Source organism: Echeneis naucrates, chromosome 9, assembly GCF_900963305.1.
Source record: "Echeneis naucrates chromosome 9, fEcheNa1.1, whole genome shotgun sequence".
NCBI classification, from domain to species: Eukaryota; Metazoa; Chordata; class Actinopteri; order Carangiformes; family Echeneidae; genus Echeneis; species Echeneis naucrates.
Genome location: NC_042519.1, coordinates 11,115,748 through 11,141,625, shown reverse-complemented (window position 1 = coordinate 11,141,625; position 25,878 = coordinate 11,115,748). Strand labels below are relative to the sequence as shown.

At 40.5% G+C, this 25,878-nt stretch overlaps 1 pseudogene; it reads right to left on the bottom strand.

Annotated features, from left to right (window-relative positions):
• Window positions 1–25,878, bottom strand: part of LOC115048429 (EGF-like repeat and discoidin I-like domain-containing protein 3) — a 75,770-nt pseudogene that overhangs the window by 17,045 nt on the left and 32,847 nt on the right.

The window sequence follows — 25,878 nt, the reverse complement described above, 5'->3', positions numbered from 1 at the left end:
CTGAGGTTTTATCTATAAAATCTATAACAGTCACTTGAGCACATTTGTAATATCTCCAAATACATTTTTTTCACTGAATATCTTATGCTCAGAGGAAATACAGTCATGGTCTTCACCCATAATGGTCACTGAGGTACTGTGTCTTGAGGCAGTAAGTTTTTTAATCTGCAGCAGAGCAGTGTGAAACACACAAAAAAAAAAAAATCAAAAAGTTAAGTAAAAGTGAGACAGAGAGGCTCTGAGAGAAAGGAGGAATTTTGTGATTCGCCCAAAAAATCCACAGGGCCCCATAAGACAACTCTATTCAGATGAAAAGATGTTTGATGAAACTGAGTTGTAAAAGCTTTCCCATAGAGATAAAATAAAAAAGATGCAGGTTGAAACTGAAACACACATCTGTTGGTTTTATTTTATGTGTTACGCATGAGGAGACATTTCAGTGGTGTCAGCCTGGATATGCACTTAATCTTCAACACAATCTAACACCGTTTTTATTTACTGCTCTTATTTCTGTATTTTGTGAGCACATTGCTGTCAAACTTCAAGACAAAGCCTGCTGTCGCTTGTGATATGACCATTAGATCCTGGTCTCTGTTTGACAGAATGGAAAAAATTATTTGGACTGGAGCAAAACAAAAGAGCTGATTAATACATTTGGCGCTAAACTAGATGCAAAGTCGGTTAATAAAAGGAAAAGTGCAGAATCTACTTGTGTTTAATCAGGAAGAAATATATGAATTATTAGAGGGATAAGTGAACCATGTTTACACAATTATTTTGAACCTCAATGCTGTGAGGATTCAAGTGCCTGACATTTGCTATGTACCTTTGCGTTCTGCCATTGCACAGATGGTTTGTGAGTGCCTATTTGACTTCAGGGTCTGTTCCCCAAGACATCTTGGAAGTCATTTAATACAAAGCCATTAAAGCTCCAATTCACGGTTTGTGCACAGTCCCCATCTTCCCCAAATTACATCAGAGTTAGAATTGTCTACAGTCTGCAGGGAACCATGTAGTCTACGTGGTTTGCATCATGGAGACTAAACATATATATAATATGACATCTGAGAGTTGCATTCATTCATCTTCTAGCCCTTATCTGTTTCCAGGTTGTGGGGGGTGCAGGAGCCAGTCCCAGCTCACACTGGGCGAGGGGGGGACACCCTGGACCGGCCAACATGCAGAGATAGACAGAGACGAACACCCACTCACACTCACACACAGACATACGGACAATTTAGAGTCACCAGTTAAAGCAAACATGATGGGCGGAAACCAGAGTACCTGGAGGAAACCCACACAGGCACGGGGAGAACATGCAAACATGTAACCCTAACCCGCACAGAAAGGCCCCAGGCCGGGAACCTTAACCCTTGACTTCTTGCCGTGAGGCAACAGCATTAACCAATATGCTGCCATGCCGCATGATGTTACAGAAACCTGACATTTTCAGTAATGGAATGGCCTTAATGTGTGTTGCTCGGCAAACACACTACAACTCAGCAGCTGCACAGAGCTGGTTTCTTATGTGATGCAGAATCAAGCTTGAAACCAATTTCTGCAAAGATTTTTCTTTTTCTTGAACTTTAAATGTTGCTGTCGCTCTGCTTCAAATAGCTAACACAAGACAATCAGGGATAATTACAAATCTAAAAACAGCCAGCATCAAGAAACTAGTCTCCTTCTGACAACACATTAGTAGCACACAAATGAGCTCACAAGCACTTCTCAGAAGGAAACATCTTGATTATGGAGGGTTACTGCAATAAAGGGGGGATTATGTTTTAATTAATTCCAGTGTGAGGGCCTTACAACCTCATTAACATATATTACTCTGAAAAACACCAACCTATATGGACCAACAATGGTCAGTCAGCAATTCAGCATGTAATCCACAACAGATTAATTTGTACAGTGAATGCCTGGTCTTTACTAATTGCCTTAGAGGAGCACACAAATGGAAATATGATTATATGTACACACTGAGCTTCACTGAATTTATTGCATTAACTGAATGGGGAACCATCTGTGGACTGATCTGTAGCATGAATATGTCCATACATGAAGGAACATCTTATTCTTGAGTATAACAGAAATGGACAGTTTGCCCTCTGTGGAGACTCCTTCAATGTCATTTAGACAGACATGTAGCAGAACAGTGAAAAAACAAAAACAAAAGCAAACCAGTTCTCAGCTAATTCTGTCCAAAACACAATCTGCTGTTATTTCACCTCTTTAAAAAAAAAAAGAAAAAAAAAAAAAAAGAAAGAAGCAATTTATAAAAGTTATGTTGTTGTTATTTGAGTTCATCCTGCTTATCATAGGTATGTTCAAATGCAGAGGTGAGCCAAATGGGCAAGTCACTCAAATAGCCTGGAGCAATGCATACCACAGAGAGAAGAAAACACAGGCAGCCCATCTTCGGGTTTTCCCTCTCTTTTATGAGAGGCCATCAGTCCCCGGGAGATCAGCACAGGGAAAGTGAGACTTAAAAGCAGTGTATTGCCAGTAAATCAGGTGGGAGAGAAGGGATTACTTCAGGGAATGCGGTTAATCCACTCAGTAAAAACTGAGACCAAGGGAGAGGAGAAGCATGGAGAGGATGAGAGAGAAGGGAGCTGTGAAAGAAAGAGAAGAGAGGAAGGGAGGAGAAAAAGATGTGCTAGCCCACTGGTCAGGTAAATGAACTGTGTTTACACAACTTCTTTGACACAGTGCAGTCACAGGCATGCATCCAAGGACTTCGCCTGATTCATAACAGTCAAAACTATCTTTCCGTATTTAAATATATTCATTATAGCTTTAAACGGGACAAAACATTTTGCAACTAATGCCTTCAGTTTTATGGGGATGGTGATATCTTGGTCATGACGATTTAACAAGATTTCTACAGTGGATGGAGACAATAAAACCACCAGGCGTGCAATTTAACACAATCCAACACACTTGGCTTTCAACTAATACGCTTTAGTCACATTTATAGTACACAGTTTTTGTTGAAACTGTGCCAGACTGATGCTGATTCATCTCAGGCTGCCTTGAGAGGCACTCTGCCGGATTATAATACTGCAAGGTTCATGTTATTTTGTCCACATACACTAATTGGGAGGAAAGCCAACTTAAATCTTATTCAGTCTGAACAGGGCGGCTAATAACAACATACTGCTATACATGTGTTTTATTTATCCATCCTCCATATCATAATCCTTCACGATGGCAATATTGTACATCACTGTGAAATTTTATCAATGAATTGGTTCTTCATGTGACACAAAGATATTGGAGCCATCGAATATCAAGACTTATGTGTTCTAATCATCAATCTCAAACCCTCTCATCTTTGATGCCTCCCCTAAAAAAGGGAAAACCTCATAACCTTTAAAATTGCCGACTCATCAGCCATTGGATCGTCTCGCTCCCTGGCTTTGCCCCTCCATGCGCTCTAAAAAGTGTCTCAGTCAGACAAATAATGAGAGCGATGAATAGTGCTATGTGTCAGAACCGATACTGGCTGTGCACGCTAAATTGGCTATAGTGTGTCCAGGGAGCAAGAACAAGGCCTGCAAAGCCGGGGTCACCTGTGCCCTCTCTGCTGAGCTGCACTGAACTCTGCCGAGCCTGCACCTGCTACAGCCACCAGAAACACACGGTCCAATGAGTCTTCTCTCCAGCTCATTCAATGGAGGAGCTGTTGTGTCAAACCGATGAAATTCACTCAAGTGTATTAAACTTGAGATTAAACTGCCTGCCTGAGGGTAAATAATTGTGTAGCTGGGAACTGACACCAAATAAGACAGATCTTTTTTCTTTTTTCTTCCTTTTTTGGGGGGGTATATATTTTAGACAAAGAAAACTGTATAATTATGTTAGAAATATATATATGAATGTTGCTTTACCCTCCAAACTGAGAGCTGTGTTGTTGTTGGCAGGGGACATAATCCAATTTGCTGACAAACCAAGGGACGTGCAGACAGTGTCATTTTAGCAGTGGTGTTAATGGCAATAATACCGTTTATCATCTGAAGAGCAGGCTTTTTCGGTACATTTTAAGGCTGCAGAGACTGCGACAGCTAAGCAGCAAACAGTTAAAACTAGTCGAAAATATCGCCCATGTGTACACTTTGTTCAGTGAGCCAAGCTGCAGAGCATGACCTGTACATAGTGACAATAGAGCTCAGCTCCAATGCCACTTGTGCTGAAAGGTGAACTTCCTCGTGCACTCTGGGGCAGGTTTCCTTTAAGGACCTCTCTGTAGTCTGTGGCCTACATCCGTCCCTCAATTCTGATCAGTCTCAAGACATAACATAATGGTTCACTGCAGGGATGGTGGTGGCCTGGTGAGGAGTTCCACCTGGTGTTTGTCAGACTTAACGGTTGGAGTTCTGCCCATAGTGTTGCCCAATTTTTGTCTCATCACAGAGGAGAATCATTTTCCTCAAATGTGCTTTAAGTGTTGTTTGGGAAACTGTAATAAGCCTCAAAGTGACTTCTGTCCAGCCACTTTACTATAAAGAATAAAGCTCACTTGGGAGGGCTGCCCAGGTATATTAAGGGGAAAGTATATTCAGTATATTCAGTTTTAGCATTTCATTAGATTAAATGTTTTCATCTGTCCAATCTGCACCTGAATGAGTAGCCAAGCTCCCTTTGCTCTAATCGTCCTTGCTTATTTGCCCACCACTGTGAAAATACCAACATAAAATATCTCTAGTAGTATATTTGTGTTGTTGCTGTACTAGATACTGACCACATATCTGCCTATTTCATAATCACCCGGTCAGAGTCAGACTGGACATCGTTTTATCAGTTTGTAATTAAACCCTAATCACAGGTATAAAGCAGTGAAGGGTCCTGTATTCCTTCTAGAGATAGAACAACTTCCCGACAAAGGGAAATGTATTTTACAGAGCTTATGTATGGGAAGCTTTTTAATATCAGTTGGACTTGTGTTTATACTCAATAGCATCAGTGTAAGCTTAAATTGGCTTCAAACACCAACTTATATCATATAAATAATTGAAATAAACGCCTGCTAATAGCTTGTAATCCTCTCACACTTGTAAAGCCCCTAAATTTAATTAGGAGAATGAAAGGTAATGTCCCGGGAGGACTGCCCCTACATTTCACCCACTTCCCTCGTTAAATTACAGTCAGATGTTGAGTAAAAAGCCTTTTTCCCCTGCCAAGACACTGGAAGCCACACAATTGGAGGCTGGTCAAGACTCTTGCTTTCACGTGTCTCATCACGTTTCATCTCCACATCTGGAGTTCATTTAGTTGTCATGCATCATTTCTCACGGTGAGGGGAAGGTTCATTTTGTTTTACCCGCTTTCACATCGCAGACCTATACGGATGTCTGCTAAGGAGCTGAACCTCTTGACCCCTTTTGTCTAGGCCAAGGGCAGCGGTCAGGTCTCTAAAATCAGTGCTCGACAGGAATAAAGTGGACAACGTTTGTTTACACCTATCATATAATTAACCCCTTGAGCACTCGTACTTACTCGTACAAAACCATCCATTTATTCTCCCCTTGCAGCTAGAGCTTCCGTTGAGACACGGCGCTGGGGCTGCTGCTGTTAATTCAATGTGATTTATGTTGGTCCTGCAGATGCCAGATTAGACACTGTGGAAAAGATTACATTTATTTATGCATCTACTTGATTCATGAGTGGGTAAAATGAGAAAAAATAAATTTTGTGACTTACGGCACTCAGCTGTTCCTCTGGGTTGGGATAATATATACTGGCTAAGAAGTTTGGTGACAGAGCATAAAGCTAAAGCTCATGTGGTTCATTTGTGTTAGAATTCTCCCTCACCATCGCACACACCATACATCAACAGTTCTGAGCTCGTATATACTTGTACGTACTCGGCAGCATGTGATGGTTTCATTCAGTGACCTTCCAGACATGCCAAGGAGAAAAGTTGAGGGTTTTTCATGCTCAGACACAGTTTAAAATCAAACATCACTGCGTTCCCCCTGCACATGCCATCTCCAGTCAATGGTAAGACTTTATTAATGCCATGAGACAATACGAACACATGTTCAGCTCATGATAGAGTCGCAGTTTTGTGAAGAACAGCTTGCATCATCTTGTTGCCCTCAGGTCTGTCAGTGATTTGCATGCTCATCAATCATGTAATGTAGTCCTTATGTGTGCTTATTTATTTCTTTTCCAAATATTCCATCCTCCCCCTCATTTTGGCAGTTTAGATGTAACACAGAGCTCTCTTGACGGAGACTGGTATGAAAAGCAGCTATCTGGCTATAACTCAGTGGGAAGGACAGGACTTCTCTGCAGGTTGTCAGACCACAGCCCGGCTTTTCTTGCAATAAAAGTCGACGTGTGCTAGTTTTTTCTCCACCTGCATTTGATCACATACCTTAACTCATATCCACAGTACAGTAGGCGTGTGGAATAGATGACTGCTTCCCCATGAGAATTTATTCAGCATATTTCTATAATGATGCTGTACTTCAAGAAATGTTGGAATATCCTAAGAGTCCCATCTTTGTATATGGGCTTTCATACTTGGATGTTGTGTTTGGCAGCCCCTGGTGCAGTGAGATGTGTCTAGTCCGTACTACACAAGGCCAAGACAAGCCTTGTCTCACCAAGTGGAGTCAGAGATGGAAGATAGAACAAGGAAGTGCCTGTCTCCACTGTCAATCTATCATGTCAATCTGTCCTCGCCTTACCCATGCCACTGACTATCAGCACAAAAAGACAGGCTCCCTATTCCTATTCCCGATGAAGTCACAGAGAGTTGACAGAGAGATTTCAAATCACCTGATGTAGCCTTGACACACGCTTTCATGGTGATACATTTGAATCTCGGTCGTACGCATCTAGGCCTAGCCAGAGCATTGATTTTATTGATCTCCTTTACAGATCGTCTTAAATCTCATCTCATATGCGAGGTAGTTTTCACAGCAGTACATGCTGTATGTTTCATGGGATATGATGATGCATGGGGCAGTGAATGCAGGATTAAGAACAGTGTATTCCAAGGACAAGCTTTTTAAAGTAGGATTAGCCCACGGAGAGGTTATTCACAACTGCACTTCAAAAGCCCTTGAAAACATATCTTAGGATGCATTGCATAGAGGTTTGAATATCTGAGAAGCCAAACACTCATCATTTCGAAGACATGCAGACCAGGGGCTCTGCTGAAGCTGGGATGTGCAGCATGTGAAAAGCCCTGAGCTCGGAGGGAGAATGACACTTGGAGGAAAGCCCTAAGCGTCGTTTTAAGCTTACAGATGGAGCTTCTGCAGCAGGTGTGTGAGGGGAATACTGATCTAGTGTGGAACAGAGTCCGATCCACAAGGCTTTTACCATTACTAAGATACTTACTAGAAGGTATTAAATGGCTGGAAATACAGACAGAAAACCGAAGGAAGTTCTTCACATGTTTCAGAATGACGAGTGAGCCAAAGTGTAGGTTTTAAACCTGTTTTCCATTTTTAATGAACACTGTAACATTTGCTGATTGGAGCGGAACAAAAAGAACTTGATGAGAATGCCATTAGTTCTGTAGTTAAATCATTCTACAAAGGTTAAATAAAGATTTTGAACCAGTGATGGCATAATGAGATTACCAAAGTTATTACAATTCATGTTTACCAAATTTTGCAGCGAGTCCATCCAGTGCTGGAGAGATATTTCAATAAGAAGCCTACCATATGGTCAGTGAGGCAACTGGAAAGTGGAAATTAGTTCAAGTCTGCTGGAAAAGTCACTAAACATTGCTCCATGACCTACTGTAACAAACCAATTAGCAAAAACCCTGACATCCTTGTGTCATACTTGCTGTCTGCGTAGTGTCTACCTTTATGCTCTCACATACTAATATCGCTCAGTCCTAAAAACGTTCTTCCAATTTCAGTTTTCTGTTTTTAATGTCAGACAATGGAACAACTGTAAAATAATGACTGAAATGTGGCCCAGTCGCACAGCGTATTTACTTCAGAGCTCTTCTCCGGCTGCCAAAATCACCCGACACATGAATCCCAATGTATGGCTGCGTTGTGATTATGGTCATGTTTTGAAAATCACATCCACTAAAAGTAGATGGTCTTGCTAAAGGTCACATTTGAATGACTCAGGGAGTGTTTAATATTGATAGTGCTGCCAAATTAAGATGCCTCAGTGGTTTCAGCAGAGGGTGATTTCACACTGATTTTATTAATTCATTTCCTTGCTGACCCTCTCTATGAACTATCCTCTTCGGGTGGCTAACGAACACGAGATTCCATGAATGCTTAAAACGCTACCATCCTCATAACGGACATTTACCCATCCATATTGTTCCTCCATGCTGAGTCATATTTACGATTGAATCAAAGCCAAAGTACCTGTAAAAGCTCGCTGCAGGTCATCGTTCAAAATCCCATGTTGAGATTTCTAAACTGCACATTCCTATGACTATAAATCCCTTTTTTCCCTCCATCGCCTGACCCTAACCCTAATCCTGAACTCAGGTGGGGTTAAAAAAAAAACCAAACAAAAAAAAAAAACACTGAACTTAATTTGGCCACACACTGACCATCCTGAATTAATGCAGCTCTGTGTAGTCAAGCTGAACATTTATCAGTGCTTTGTTTTGCCTTGTAGTGGCAGCCAAAATCCCTGGGCAGGAATGATTAGAACTCTTCTCTGGCACCTGGGATTTGAAAATGCATCTCTATTTATATTTTGGCCATCTGCCAGGTCCATCCTTACTGCAGAGGCTAGGAGAGGACAGTGCAGCGCAGGTGACCGAGGGAGCCGTAGACAATTAAGCCCTGGCAAAAGCTCATTCCCAGCAAGTCTGAGATGGGAGGGATGAACCATGTGACTGGGAGGAACAAGGGAGGAAAAATAAAAAGAAAAAACCCTTCAGTGAACAAATATATAAATTATTATTTTTTGGCAGTTCTCATCTATTAAATTTTTTGATGTTTTGTTCCATAACATCCAAATTGCATATTTCCAATGCTTTTGATTTTTTTTGTCATTTTCTCTCTTAATCTCAACAAAGAAATTCAGGCACAAAAATCACAAACAAAACTCTCCCAAAGCCATTTTGCACATTCATATTCTTTCAAAAGGGATTTGAAAACAGTTTATGTGCAAGGCCCCACATAAAAGACTATGTTTTGACAACAAGAATGCGCTCAAGTCAGCCTTTTCATTATTTCGTATAGTTTCAATGTTAAAGGGATTCTGTGCCATTATTATTTATTAATTATAACAACAAGGTCGCAGAATAAAAAAAAAAAAAAAAAAAGAAACCCAAAAACCACCAAGACCAAAAAACAAAAACCTCTCATCTTTTATTTTGCCATCAAAGCACCACCTTGCCAAAGTAGAAAGGTCGCCTTACTCAAAGTATGCTTCTGCACCAGCTTTTGTTGGCAAGATTTGCAGAAATGGATGCTTACTGAGGCTACACGGAAAAGGTGACATACCTGTGATGGGCCGGAGCACTGACAGATGAGGGTGTGAGGATGTGCGTAAGGCTAACAAACAAGATCAGGGCCAAGCACAAATAGATCTTGGTGAATGCTGTCATTTTTTGTCTTCGATAAACTTGAAAAAATAAGGTCAGTTCTGATCTGACGAGTGAAAGGTTCCATCTTAAAGGCTAAATAACATATCTATGTCAGTGGTGCAGAAAAAGGTGGTTGGAAAAACCTTTCAGCTTGTTATCCAAAATGGCCTCTGACAAAAGGTGAGAGGGGTCAGTTCCTCCTGGGCTGGAGAAGGCCGCAGCTGGATACCAAAGAAAATCAGCTGATCTGGGATTGAAGTTCATCCACTGTGCAGACGCATAGTACACAAGCACACACATAAACACACACTTAAAGCAAACAGAACTGTCAAGGTGAGAAGATACAGATTAAATATATTTTGCCATAAAAACTAAAGCTATAAGATTCAAACTGATATTTCCCCATAAATACATTTAAACTGGATTTATTCTCAATAAACATGACAAATCCTTATGGCAAACAAGCCCTGACCTAAGTTTAAACTGCATATAGATGTAAAATCTAGACCTGTTTTGAGATCCATATATCTGCATATTTTCTCTACTGCATTTTACACATTTTCAATTGAAAACCAATTCCTCCGCTGTGCACAGAGGAGGATCGTAGCCCAGTTTCTGAAACCTTATTTTCACACATCTGCATATTCTGTACCTATGGAGGCCCTCTGAGACATACGACAAGGAGACATGAACAGTGTTGTCCTTTTATAAAGTATTGTTAGAGAACTGGAACTTTCAAATGAGTGCCAGTGCCACTAGGCTCTAATGAAATGGGGAGAAGCAGATTGTACCCAAAAGATGCCAAAACAACAATTCATGCAGTCATTGCAGTTCATGCCAAATTAATTAATAATAAATGTGGATTATATTTGCTGCCAGCTTCACAAGAGGAATGAATCAAAGTGAAGAGTTGTGTGAATCTTCATCTTGGAATAGGTAGGTGGTCATCTTGTCTGGCACCACTGATTTATTGAGGTCCATCTGGGAAAAATCCAGAGATACCGTTTCTACTGGTGGAAACATCCCAGTATGTGTCTGCAGCTTCAATAAGCGACAAAATGGCAACGATGAATATCACATCCATGACACAATGCTCGGAAAGCCACCCACGAACAAATAAAATGAACTTTAACACCCCATCCAGAGGCATTCAGTCACCCATGTGGGCTTTCTATGAATAACATCCAGAATCTAGGTCAAAAATCAGGATTGGTGTTTGTACCATGTTACAGATTGTTAGTGAAACACATCGCACAAACCCTGGTAGTCATTTTGAGCCAAAAAGGAACCAAAAACCTGCAACAACAGACAGCAGTCGGCGTGGACAGGATCTTCCTCCACTCCAGATTTGGCTGAAGGTTTCCTACAGAGTATTAAACTCTTACTCAGAGTAATTGCTGATGCCAAGTATTCCTGCACAACAATGTCAAGAATCATGCATCTGAGAAATAAATGATTGATGGCTACATTGTGCACAAAAACAACCAACTGCCACAACAGTTTTTACACAGAATCTGAAAAGTAGTCAACCCTGAGGAAACGTTCAACTAAGCAAGCTAGGGTCAACAACAGGCTGACATTATTACACTCACATCATTGTACACCTGCTTTTTTGGAATCATTACAGTGAAGTGCCACATTAACACCACCAGAGCCTCATATTCATTCCTGAATTCGATCTTTTCCTCCATCCAACACATATTGATGAAAACTGCAATGAGCACAAACAAGACAGCAGCTGAAACAGTTTCTGATACCATTGTCTATTTCTTCTCTTCTAGAAAAAACAAAACAGAAAAAACCAACAGTCATTTTAAGGCTGCATTGACTGACCGGATATCACTGAACCACCACATAAAGAGGATCTCTGCTGTTTCCAGTGATGTGCATTGCTTTGAAGGAAAAAAATACCAAGAGCTCAGAGAGCTGAAACTTGACTGCTGGCCCACAAGCATTTCCATCTTTCCATTCTGATCTTCAGTGAGTCCTGTGAGACAGAAAAGAAAAGTGTCTCTCCCTGAGATGTTGATCGTTGGCGTCTTGTCGGTTTGGCTGTGCGACTGTGGTGGCTTCTTTGGATGTTTGGTGGACTATGGACCCTTCCCCCAGGATCTTCTGCACTCATATCTTCCTGTAAATGCAGCTTTGTAGCCACAGAATGGGAGCCGTGGGTGGGCTGTGGGATTGCGAATGTAATGTTGAGAGGGTGTCTGGAAACGAGGGTATCCGCACAGCTCTACATCACAGTAATGGTGCTGGCGGGGCTGCCGGTGTTCACAGTAATTCTGAGCCCACTTCAGGGAGTGGGGAACAGTTTTAGATCTGTGATACAATGATGACCTTGGGAAACTCTAGCAGAAGTGAATCTATACTCACAAGGTAAACAGCCTTTTTTGTTTTGTTTTTTAGTTGGCTTTTGGCAAGGCTTTTTAGTTTTGTCTTTCGTTTTAGCAAGAGAGACAGAAAAGTTGAGATTTAAAGAGAGGGGAGGTGCGGTAAAACGTGAAATCATCGGCACAAATGTGCGTAATTCTGGCTACACTAAGAAAATTAACACATTTTCAAAGTTATTCGTGTTAATTTATGCACATAAAAATAAAGCTGGTGTGCAGATTAACATAGTTTCACTAAAACTTTCCCACCTCGTGTAACCCAGAAGCCGCGAACACAAGACAGATTTATCTACAAGAACAGACCTCAAGCAATATGACTAAAATGATGCCTCTTGTTCATTTGGAAAACAGGTTGACTTTCTGAGGACAAAGTATCCCTCCTGCTGGTTTACCATGGAAAAGTATTTCTTCAACAAACTTTTTCACTATCTTTTAGCTGTGGTTAAATCTATCTTAATCCGTTTAGCTAAGCCTGCCCCCAAAACGTTTAGTTTTTTTTTTTTCACTCAAAGTGAAAATACACCCTGAAACAAAATTCAGCTTTACTGCATAGATGATCTAAGACAGTTAGTGGCTTTCTTTACACGAACAACTTTATCCCCAGAGCTATGATAAAAATAGTAACAGTTTTTTTTGTTTGTTTGTTTGTTTTAAGCTTTGGCCTTAAAATGAATGAGAAGCTAATTTTGCGGCGATGTACAAGATCATTTGTGGAGAAGTATTGGTCCATGTTCTTGTGCAGAATGGTTATCCTTCTGCAAAACAGAGTTTGGTGCAGAAAGAGGGAGCAATCAAACATTCATTTAACCCACAGGTTTGACATTTTTATTTACTGTCAGAGACGCAGCTCCAGGAGTGATAGCACCAACACTGCTGTGAGGGGAATCTTCAATATATCTCTGATATTGACCGATGCTAATATATATTATTCTAATAATTGCATTTCCTGTTTTATGTGCAATGCATCTTTACAAGCCCTGTATTGATTGTTAGATGACAACAATTCTGTCATTAATTAAAAGAATTTGACTGTCAGGTGAGATGCCTTTAAAAACACTGAAGGGTTACAAAAGGTGAACAAAGACTTTGTGTGTCATCACGAGGTGGGGTTACTTTAATAGTGCAGTCTCACAGCCAGAAGCCGACAACAACTGCCTCAGTCACCGTGAGAGGAAGCAGAAAACCACAAGCCCACCAACTTTTCTCGATCTAAGCTACTGTCCTCTCTTGGTGGCCTCCGTTGGAAGAGTGGAGGATATGCCAGCTACTGTAACACGTGCCTGCCTCCCTTCCGTTGTAACATTATAACATCCTGAAGATATGTCGCCACAAAGTCACCTCCTGTGATGCGCTGACAGCTTTGAGAAGGGCAAGTCATTTTCACTTGAAGAGGAGCAGGTAACCACTCAGGGGTGTGCTAGTGCAGTGAAGTGGTGGGTGTTCATGGGGGCGGAAAGGGTGCTGGGAGGAACTGTCGGACCTCTACCTCTGCCTAGTGACTGACTAATAGAGTCTATTGTTGCAGTCCAATGTTTAGAGGTTAAAATGTCCTTCTGATGCTCATTCATGCTGCCTTGGACTGTGCCGTTACTGTTTGCGCTATCGTTTTGTTCTAAGGCGGTTAATTGAGCACAACAAAGATATGAATGTGGAAAATAAGTCATGTCTATTTCTTATGCTCACACTTCATAAAAATCTATGCGAGGCAGAGGAGTCAGGGGGTCTGATGAAACATGAGGTGGGGGAAAAAGAAGGAAGTGAGAAAAGGAGACGGAAATGCCACTGGATGCCTCCTTGCTGACTGGAAAATACACTAAACAGGTCACCAAAGCAGTCTTCCATGTGGTACAAAAGACTAAGCACAGACCAAGTCCTTAGAGAGTCACTTTCTTTCCCCTGAGTTGACGAAAGACAGCCAGTGATCCGCTCGAGGTGCACTGACTCACTAATGCACAGTAATGCCTCCTTGTGGCTTTGTACCAGGCCACAGCCATAAACACTGGTTGATTATCCTGCGGTATAACACTGTGGAGGCAGCAGGGCTAATGCAGCATGATAGCTGCTGTCAATAAGTGATCAAATACAGGGGCCGTGCTTTTAACACACACACACACACACACAAAAAGAGAGAAGAAAAAGAAAACCCCCCCATACATCCCACATTTAGCCCCAATCAATCCTGCCCTGCTGCTGCGTTTCAGAGAGAAAGGCAAAGACGTGTCTTGATCAAACAACAAGAGGGAATCTGGTCAAGGTACTTGAATGCCATGAAAGAAAGAAAGAGACCCAGCTAGGAAAAAAAAACTAAAGAAAAAAAACAGAAAAAAACACCCCACTGATTATATAAGGGAAATAATTAGCTAATTCCTTCTTATAGGGATGGTATAAGTTTCTACACAAATAACCATCAGCCTGAGGTCACTGGTTCATTCAGCCTGGAAATAGTTTTTACTAACATAAATTTTCTCTTTGATTTGCAGTGAACTCCACATACAACATCACTGTGGGCGAGGATGTAGAGAGAAGAAGACGGAGAGGAGGTACAGATGCTCCTGATCAAACTTCATTTTTCAAAGAGGGCACGCATCTTCATCTCATCTGACAACTTTCAACCTCAACGCAGGTGCGCCTGTTACACAAGGTTGTTTTGTTGAGACATTACAGTAAAATCCAGCACAGAAAAATAAAATGCTCTGATGAAAATCCCCAGAGTTTATATTTCATTTGCCCTTGATGGGCTAAGAATGTGTGAGCTAAAAATGACGACTGAGGCAATCACTCCCAATCTTCACACTATGACAGTTCATTACAATGTTTGGCTGCTCGCCCAATAACGTGGCACTTGTTCACTTGTCACCACAGGGACATGACGCCACACTATTCAGAAGATGAATGACTTTGCTATAGTGAGGGCTTTCACAATAAAAGCAGTGACACCAATTTTAACCCTGGTTAGTCTTGTACAACAGTTCAAAACAGGGAATGAACTAAACCGCTCAACGAGTAAGAATTTAAAAATAAAAATCTACAATCAAAGGCACATTTTTAATGAAAAAGTTTGAAATACATCCTCAGATTTTCACATTGATGAGATCTTTGAGTAACCTTTGAGTTTCTGAAAACATACAGTGGCTGAGTGTATCAAATATATATCAAAATAGCAAACTTTGCTTGCTCTGACTGCTTCCATCACATTCAACTGTCATTGTCTGATGTCTGACCTTAACATGGAAAACACCGCAAGCTGAATCACTGTCTACTACACTTGGGGGGGGGGATTAAAAAGTGAGTCAAAAGCATAAGTGCTTACAGTACCTTCCTATCAAAGCAGTCTAAAATAGCTTGTACTTATCCTTGCTGTCCATGTGCAGCATCATTCCTGGCTGTGCTTCATAAAACTGGTCTAACAAGCAGGATATGAAGTGCATGTATTTAGGATAACATTCAAAGGTGTGAAATTGGATTTGGCTCTGACAGAACACGGAGATGGTAAGAGCAGGAGTAAAAAGCCAGGGCTGGCCTACACATATTTATGTTACAACTGGATAGTACAGACTATACAAAGCTAAACACTAATCTGGGCCAAGGCCGATTTAAAACACTGGATTAAATATCAAGTAAACTGCAGGACCATCCTACAATCCAAGTCCACCCTGAAATCCATCTTAAAAAAAAAAAACAAAACACTGTCAAGTTTCTAAGTGGAGGGTTTGTTTTCTTAAGTATTTAGTTTAATATTTTATAATGAACAGCTAATACGCCAAGCAGAAGATGTACATTCTGTTGCAACAGCTGTGACCTTATTAAAACAAAGACTAGTGGGTGTATTGATGAATTTATAATATCGACAGATGCACTATTTAAAAGTTGTGTTGTAGTTTGAACTGTTACCAGCAGTGGAAAGACTTGCGTCATTATCATTACCCCCATAAAAAGGATGGGGGGTATTTATTAGATAATACAGATTGCTCTGCTGCCTTGTTTGTTGAATGTTACAACAGCATTTTCATTGTTAATATTATTATCATTTCTCAGTTTTATCCTGTTCAATGAGCTTGCTAGATTATTAATGGCTTCAGATTGGGCAGCATGGCAACATAGTTGTTAGTGCTGTTGCCCCACAACAAAAAGGTTGCCGTTTCGGTTCCAAGCCTGGGGTCTTTCTGTGTAGTTTGCATGTTCTCCCTGCACCCGCATGGGTTTCCTCCCACCGTCCAAAGACATGAATGTTTAGGTTAATTATCCTGCTGATAAATAACTTCTCCAAAATAAAAGCCCATGTATCATGTCTGTTTTTTATTTTCTATTTTTGTGTTCTTGTTTAACAGCAATGGTTTGTGATTATATATCCCTCTTTGTTCTTTGAAACAAAATAAAGATACAGCTAAACACACAGTTTGACAACATGATGCATGAAATCCATTACTTTCAAGCACACCTGTGATGAAGGACAACGATGTAGTGTAGGCTAATGCGATGCCCAGTCAAGCACACATAAAGGCCTTGGTTTTTATACCAGACCACAAGATTTACTGTAGTACATGATGACTTCCCAATCTGGGAAATTCAACTGGAAAACAACTGGAAAGGCTTAATGCTAAACTTCATAATTTAATTTCCACTTGTTCTGTGACGTCCTTTCTATTTCAAATAAATTAAATAGTTTCACTTGTCTAAAATAACAGGACAGTTGTGGTGCAAGCAATATGATCCAACTATGCTTTGAAATATCTAATATTTGCGGTGAAACCCCCTCAGAACAATAACTTCTACAGTTTTCTATTTCACCTCAACGTTGTTGCTGTGAACAGTGATCAAATAAAACAGCTTAGCTGAGGAGTTTGAGAGAAAACATGGAAAAATCAATAAAGGTTTTTGTGAATTTAAGAAAAGCCATCTTCTATTTCCCACTTTGTTCATGTTTTCATTTTAAACGCTGTCAAAGACATCAAAACTCAGCAGTAATAGCTCTAATTACATCATGTTAGACACAGCTTCAATGGCATGCCCCTATTTTTACAATTGCTGCTGGTGGCGGCAACCGTACACCTCATGTTTTGCAGGTTGCGGTTTCCAGCAATTACCCCTGTGCCAACTTTCACAGTGTTCAAAACTTGGGAGTTCAGAGAGTCAGTTTAAAGATAGAGCATAATTGAACTGGGGTTGTGAAAGATGCTCAGGGACAACATGAAGCATTATCTCATACGCAGCAAAGACCTTCTGACACTAACCTTTATTAAGCGAATGCCCAGCAAAAGAGAGCAAGTTCAGCACTTCTTTTCTCCACCAAACCCAGTATCATTTTGCTGATTTTGTTCTTTTAACATCAATTCACTTTATGTTGGCTTTCCCACATTTATTCCCCGCTCAAGGTCATTATTTGTGTTGTAAAACCTTTCAGATCTGACAGACGGATCATAATTCACAGAAATATATATATATTTTTATATGTAAAGGTGCATAGGTAAGGAGAAGCACATCTTACTGTGTTGGCAGTGAACTCCGCTGAAGCCTGGTGGACATTTGCAGACGTAGCCGATGAAGGTGTCGCCCCTGTAGGTCCTCACTGATCTCACATGTTCCTCTGTTGTGGCAGGGATTCGGATTGGCAAGGGCCTGCGTGGAGATTCAAGGGACACAGCGTTGACTAGTTAAGACTGTGAGACTGATAATGGTCTGCATCGCCTCCTTCCTCATTTGCCATGTACACAAGAACAAAGTGCACTCGGTAATACATTCAGTCTGGTTGGCCATGGCCAACTGCAAGTAAAACATTCACAACCACTAACTCTGTGACTTGAGAAAGTAAACAAATCAAAAGTATATGCTGGCTGCCAATTGAAGAGATTTACAGTAAAAAAAAAAGAAAAAAGACTAAATTAAATGGGACCATTTGAAGCAGAGACTTTATGCGAGGAAAACAGTTTGGCAAGCAAAACTGACAGCGGAGAGGCTGACTTTCAGTGACTGCAGCTGGTCTCTGTAGTCTGGACCACAGCCTGAGGCACAATATAAGAATCACTGAATATGTCTCTCCCAGGAAAGCAACACTTCATTTTGATATATGATGATGATGAAAAACTGCTCATGCCAAAACAAATGTACTTATACCAAGAGTGGCAGAGAAAGGTGAGGCTGCTGAACACTGAGTGGAACAACTGAAGCTGGTACAAAAGATTTCAAATGAAAGCAAACATGCTCAAATTAGCAGAAGCTGACCAGATATGAGGCCCGACATTTTAAGTCAGGTGACGGAGACACAGGTGTGAGGTATGTGTCCAACATGGATGTTTCCCTCGTTCCCATGGAGACTGCTGTGAAAGGCCTTTAAAAGTATTAAAACTTAGTTGCTGTAACATCAGTTTTTTAACCAACTCCGCCAGTTTGTCTATGGAGGATAGACAGATCAGTGAAGAATGAAGTCTTAATTATATCTTACCATATCCCTGTCCCGACTGGGGCATCCAACGCCACAATGCTATTTGTTGTACACAGCGCTGCTTTTGATACTATAATTCCTCTGTACACTGGTCGACAAACTCAATAACCTGGTATTAACCACTTCACCTGTTTATGGATTAAAGAGTCCTTCACTAACACAAATGTCTGAATGAGCAAACACCACTTCCACCCTCATCCTGCATACAGGTACTCTGGAGGGCTCTGTGCTCAGCCCAGCACTCTTAATCCCCCTCCACCCCCCCAGCCCTCCTCTAATTGTTCTGAAGTTACTGCTGACAACACCACTACAGGGACTCGTATTGGACAATGAGGCAGCAAACTACAGAGACAATGTCCAAGATCTGGTCAGTAGGTTTTCACACAGCAAATTGGTCCTGAACACCAGAAAACCAATTAGAGTGACGCTCTCCACATAATGCTGAGAAGGGCAGAGTGTGCCAATGGCATACAGTTCCTGGGTATCACTTAATCCGGCAGGCCTGTCACCATTTTACTGTCTCATTCAAATGCATCACATTCCTCTCACTTTATCTTGTTTTCTACTGCTGCTTGTTTTCTCTTCTATTGCTCTGAGTGTTAATTACTGAACATCATTTTGCAGTTTTACCTGCAATGACAGACATCTTATACCTTATGATGCCAATAATGCCTTCCTACAAAAATATGATTTAGTGCAAAATGAAGACAATGGCAAGAGTTCCCATGAAATAAATGAAAAATGAAAAGTGGACACAGTTCATCAGTTTTTATGGGTCTACCTGCTTATTTCTTTCCTCTCCAGCCACCGTTTGGGAGGCCTTTTAAATTATATCAGAACATAAAATGCAGTAAAACAGCATCTTAACCCCAGTCCGCTGATGAAATGTGTTTACAGTAATTTAAATGAGCCAGCAGCAGTGGCAGCAGAATGTAAAACACGTCAAAGCTGTTTAAAATCCAAGGCTCAATATTATGAAGATATGCCGCTGTTCCATTCATTACAAGACCACAACAGTTCCTGCACTCCATTTGGGGGTCAGCGCCGCTCACTACAGAAAAGGTCTTTTTGTATCAAACACTAATTTGTAATGGGATTCATTCTCACAGCCACAAAGCACATGAGCTCTTGGTGAGCCTGAACCCCCACATCCATCATTACCATTGTTTGTGCTTCAATTTTTGGGTGTAGCAAACACCAGGAGATGCTAATGAATTCATACTTTGGAGGAACAAAACACAGTGAAACCAAAACAAAAAAAGAGGAAAACAAATAAAGTTATTCTTGGAATGATTAACAATGAAGCTGGGGAAATGTTTTACCTCTATCAAGAGTGCCCGTTTTCTTTCAATTTTTTCCGGTTTAGGCTCACATTGTTATTGCCTTGGGACCAACAAGGGCCAACATAATTATCACCAAATGAAGCCATTCATTACTTCATTGGCAATGTCCACGACGTGGCGATCTACTACTGCCAAGGAAAATATTGGTCAGACTAACCTGCAGAGGCTTTGACCCCTGCTTAGTGGTTTCCTATCTCAAGGTTTTGCAAATAACCATCTCATCTTTTAAATATCGAGTTGTACAGTTGCACCAAGGCTGTCAAAAGTTTGTGGTCTAAGATTGGGTGAACAACTTTAGAAGTCCAACTTTGACTATTAATAAGAATGTGGCAAATCCTCAGAAATGTGTTTAAACATTAAAAACCCAATGAGAACAGTAGATCTGGTGTTTTATGTGCTATAAGAGCTTTTTTAAATCTCCCATCTCTTGATGCAATTTCTATTCTTGTGTCTTTATGGTAATATCTTACTAGTGACAGGTGGACTGTTCCTTGACAACTCCCTTATTTCATTTTAAGTGATGCGCAACACGAAGTCTCAAGGGTGAGACTATCATGGCCTCTTAAGTCAATCTGACAAATGAACAGCCATAACACAAAAATCTGCCAATGTCAAGAAACAGGTGCGGCATTGAATTGTGTTCTAAATCATCCCAGCCCAAACATGCATGTGTGCAAAATGAACGCAATAAAGAAAAGAAATAAACACCACCAGCAAGCTTATTATTGTTCTTATTGGAATTGGGAGGCCTCTGGATATGAATTACAAATGAGGTAATCCTATGGAAGCCATGCCATTTCGAAGCCAGGTCCTGTATCAGTAATAATGAGAACGGTGGCTAATCGGTCGAACAGATGAACGAATAATAGCTTTCACTGAGGTACCGCTCTCTGAAGGGAGAGGAGGGATGAGATTTCAGGGCTGTTTTGATGTGACGATCCATAGTCGCAGCAAAGCATACTGACAGCCTTCCTAATAGGGAGTGCATAAAGTGGAAAGAAAAAAAAGAAAGCAAGTAGGGGAGGAGGCCCAGGAAGAGAGTGTGTGCCAGAGTAATCATGGCATGATTATGAAATTTTGTTCTTTAAGATATAAAAGGCTCAAAAAAAAAAAAAAAACCCTACAAAGAAGTATTTTCAAATTATTGATTTTCTGATGGTGTGATTTATGAAGCCGGATGACCATCCTGAAGCCAGCTTACTTCAAGATGAGGCGCTCCACATTATACTGTGTGTTTGGAAAGAAATCGAAAGCTGACCCGCCACAGTGATGCTGTGAGCGAGGCTAAGATCCCACAGCACACACAGCACATCAGTCACTCCCAATTTTATATTTAAACATTTATTCCACAGAGAGAATGCAAATTAGCCTTGCCAATAGGAATACATTACATCCATGATCACGTCATGACAGTGCGTTGAATGTTTTCTTGCTTGTAGTTGCCATTTTGCTCGGTAAAGTGTTTAAAGTGTACTAAATAAATCGGCTGAGTCATCACTGCACCAACTGAGCATTTTTTTGAACGTGAATACTCAAATGAGGACATAGAGGAGGTTGCAGTGAATGATGGGCAAGAGCACATTTAGAGAGATATAGAGCAAATAGACATAAAAAAGAAATCAAGCAAGTTTTTTTTTTTTTTTTTTTTTTAAGAAAAGGCCAGGAAATGGGCATGCCTGGTGTGTCATCTGGGAAGATCTCATCAGTCTGTCAGTGGACGCTCATTTCACCCGGCGTGCGAGTTGTGCGATGCGTGTCTGGAGGAAACATTGGCAGCTTTCTTGTGTGAATGTCAGCTGCTGCTCTGCTGTACAAGCCAACCCTCGCGCTGTGATTGATGTGAGCTTGTGTTGTGTCCGGCATGAGCTCTGTGATTTCGTTTCTGGCAGCAAAGAGAGGCTAATCAATCAGCTATGAAAACCTGACTGATGGTTAAACACAGGAAAGCATCCTTTGTTTCCTTTTACATCAATCGCAACGGCCTGACACTTCAGGGTTAACGCAAAATACACTGCGCACATGCTGCATCTTAGCTGACAGCTGTCACAGGCAATTGCTCAACCCAAATGTACAAGCAATACTAATTTCATTATGGAGGAGGATAATGTACTGTGTTGTGTATCTTAACACAGCGAAGTCCTTATAAATGACATTGCTTAAAAGACGATGCATCACTGAGTTGAGAAGCTTGAGGTTTTAAGACTCACTTGACTTTGCAAGACAGATATAATTAAGAACTGAGCCTGTTGTTCCGTTACAGAAACTGAGAAAAACTATTTCCTATGAAAATTCCACCAATATTTTACAGGTATTTCACTAAAAACTCAATATAGAGGGTCTTTTACAGATACTCTAGTGTCCACTTAGGTTTAATGTGATTGTGTGGGGTCATGAGGAGGTCAGAAAAAACAATATTGACTGTTCCTTGACTGAGATTTCTGCTGATCCCAGTCAAGTGGGTCATGCTGTGTGGCAAGCTAATCATTTACTTTGCAGCAGCAGCTGAGGAAGCATCTTTAATCTAATACCCGTACTAACCACAAACAAGCATTTGATCTCACATTGAAGACGGCAGTAAGGATATTAACCTCGATAAAAATAAGCCTTTATTTCAAGGAGAATCAACGGAAATGAACAACCCTGAAAAGGAAAGCTGCTCTGGATTTCAGTACAAATGACTCCATCAACTACAGCACTGAGTTAGCAGTTACAAACAGGTCCTTGGCAGGTTAAGGGCGGGTAAACTAAACCTGAAAAAGGAGGAAATAATAGCAAAAATAAACATCTCGCACAAGAATGTGAAATTACAATGAGCTGCCCAACTCTGAATGTGCACCCCAGCTACATCAGAGCAGAATCTGACATGGCCTAATTGTGTCAAATCTATTTTAACCCAGCTTCTTTCTCTGTGATGGCTTCGCTGGATCACAAGCTCATGGTCACTGCACCCATCCTTCACCTCAACTGAATGAACCTGGCACTCTACCACCAGAATGACATCAGTGCTCTCAGCGTGAAGTAGCCGTAGCTTCCTGCTCTCAATGAGTCCTTAGGCTCCTACCCTCCTGTGCCCTTCCCACCCCTGCCTCTTCAGCACCTCAGCATTTGACAGCGTTGGACAAATGCACTCAGAGTTCAAAGTCGCACGAATCATGCAGAAACAAAATGGTTTGGAATATGTCAAATAAATATCTGAAGGGAGAGGTCACACCGAAAATCAGCATCATTCCAGGAAGATCCAGAGGAAGGAAGAAATTGAGGTTGTCTTGTCAGAATCTAAATGCCATGAAAATGTCAAAGCATGTCCCTGCCTCCTAAAGGTCTTGCCTAAAAGGACAATCTCCTGATTGTGACGGTTGAGTCAAATTGAAGGAAGAAATCAGCTATAGTGCATTAAGATTTCACATAATCTGACCGAGGTTCTTTCATAGCAGGTCAATCCAGAATTATCTGAAAATTCTTGCTTCTCTGAGTTTGAAACCTGCTACTTTACCACTCAACCTTGAAGCTGAGTGGTGCATGCTTTTTCTCTCTTCAGGGCATTTGCCGTAGTTTGAGTGCTAATGCTCTGACACCTGGCTGAAATTTTTTTCAGTATAGTCAGTTTATCTATACTTTGTCAACCTTTCCGACTTCGTAATAAATTGGACACAGGGCATTTGTACATGTGCAGCCACTGGAAAGATGCAGTCTGTGGATGGTATGTGGAAGACAGCCACACACACCCTATACCCAGAATACTTTGCTTTATTGATAAAAGAAGCCATGTGCATCTGACAGACTGATGTTAGGCCAGACATTTGATAAACAGACTGTTCAACCTGTGGAAAACATTTTGTGCTGAAAAAAAAAAAAGAAAAGAAAAAGAAAAGGAATGCACACAACAAAGTAACCCTCAAATGTATCCAACTGGCAGCAGACATAAATGAAACAGTTGAGATGTTTATTCCCTTTTTCATTCAGTGTAAACTTGAAATGTGCCTTGCTGATAGAAATTAAGTCGAAAGTTAGCATATGTGATTTGTGCATGAGGCATAAACTACATAGCACTGGGATGCGCAATAACAATATATATAAATACACAAAGCTTGTAAAAATCTTTAAAATATGAAGACACAATTCCTGTTCGGATGATTATGTGTGCATATGATGGCATAGCTGCTGTAGCAATCTCCATCTCTTTATTTATAATTTGAACGGCTGTTGAAGAGGAGCATACTTCTTCAAGCGTTTAAGTAACAGAGTCTCTTAAGACATAATGAAGAACCAGTTCCCATTGAAATCAGCTCTTCTAATGACAATACAAGAGGGGGGAAGATTTAAATATACTTTTACTGCGCAGATTTTTTTGTGACTAATCAAACACATATATATATATATATAAAAATGTTAATGTCATACATTGAAGATTAAACATAATAATTCATGGAAGAAAATCAAAGGCGTGGTGATATGCAACATCAATATTACTGAGTCACACTACACCAGAGAACAACCAGCTCACAGCTTCTGATTATTTGGAAAGAAATTATACACTAAGCCCGAAGTTGCTGTCACAGTTTTTGCAATCAAGAATTTTCTTGATTTTTTTTTTCTTAAATAAATAAACTTCCTTATTCCTAAGGAATTAATGTCACCTTAAAATGTAGCCAATTTTAATTTTCCACTGAGGCAGCAGGCAAAATTAAATTAACACTCGAGGTGAGCGCACCTCAAATTTATTCTCTCTGGACCTCATAGTTTCAATTTTAATGGCAGTTTCAGATTCGCTGAAGATATTTGGCCAATGTTCAACCATTGCACATCAATATAATCAAATCAAGATGGATACACACAGGAGCTGAAGAAATACAGGTCAATTGAACTAAGAATATCCCCCACCCTTTAAATGAGAAGACAAAGAGGGTGAATATGGATATTAAAGATATGCTTGCTTTGAAACAGCGGCTGATATGCTAAATTCTTTAAACCTGTCATGAGTAATTTGGACTTCCATGTCATCCTGTCCTATTTTCTCTTCAAGTCCAGTTTCAGGTCAGTGGTCACAAGTCACAGTGAATTCAGGTCACTTCCAGATCTAATTATTATTTCTTGTTCTGCCTCATTTTCTTTTTCATCTGAAATATGTTAAGTGTGTAGAAAAAGAATTGTGCATTATAAAATAACTGTCGATTAGCAGCATTGGGCTAGTGATTGAATTATTTTTGTAAAGATGATGTAATGTATTAAATATGAATAAATCTGTTGTCACATGTATTGCCTTTTGTCTGACATTTACCAACTAGTTTTGAAGCGTGAAGAAAAAAATCCATCTGCTTATTAAGCATTTTCAATTATTCTGCTTAAATAAACTTTCCTGCTCACTTCCAGTTTAATTGAAAAAAATCCAAATTGAGAAAGTCCTTTAAATGTATTTTTCCCACAGCAATGAACACTCGATGATCCATTTCCTACCAACACATTACATATTAATTGATATTTAAGGAAGAACTGAATTAGTCAGATCCTTTGACATCTGAACTTCATCTCCATTGTTTCCCTTTGATGTTTGTATACCCTGACTACATCTCCTGTAATAAATTTAGCCATACGATTTGCAGACACAGAATTGCCCCCAATTTGGCTGTTTGTGGTCAGACAGAAGCTTCTCCTCAATGAAAGTTTGCACAAAAAAAAAAAAGCAGATATGATGTGTGGAGGCATTGACCTGGAAGTTTCTCTGATCTCCTCACAGGACTGTGGCGCCTCACCTCCAAGGATTGATCAGTTTAGCCAGGCAGCCAGCTAAAGTCTTTCTTCTTTTTTTTGTCTGGATTTGTCCTCATAGCTTACTTTTGTTAGAGAACTATTGACGTTGCTGTACATGGGAACCTTTTTACAGCCTTCCAGTCTTTTCCACGCCTCGACACAATCCAGGCTCGACTCTTCGGGCATTTGTTGGCTTGGTTTTTGCTCAGCTGTGAGACATTATGCAGATATGTGTGTGTTTTTCTCATCATGTCCAAGCATTTATGCAGTCAAGATGTAGAAAGATCTTGAAGGCTGACAAGAAGGCAGGGGAGGCACATCAGATAAATCTCAAATGTCAAAGAATCTGAGCACTTGCATCTGTGTGATTTCTTCATTCTTTAAATTTAAAAGTGCTGAAAATATATGACTGGTGCT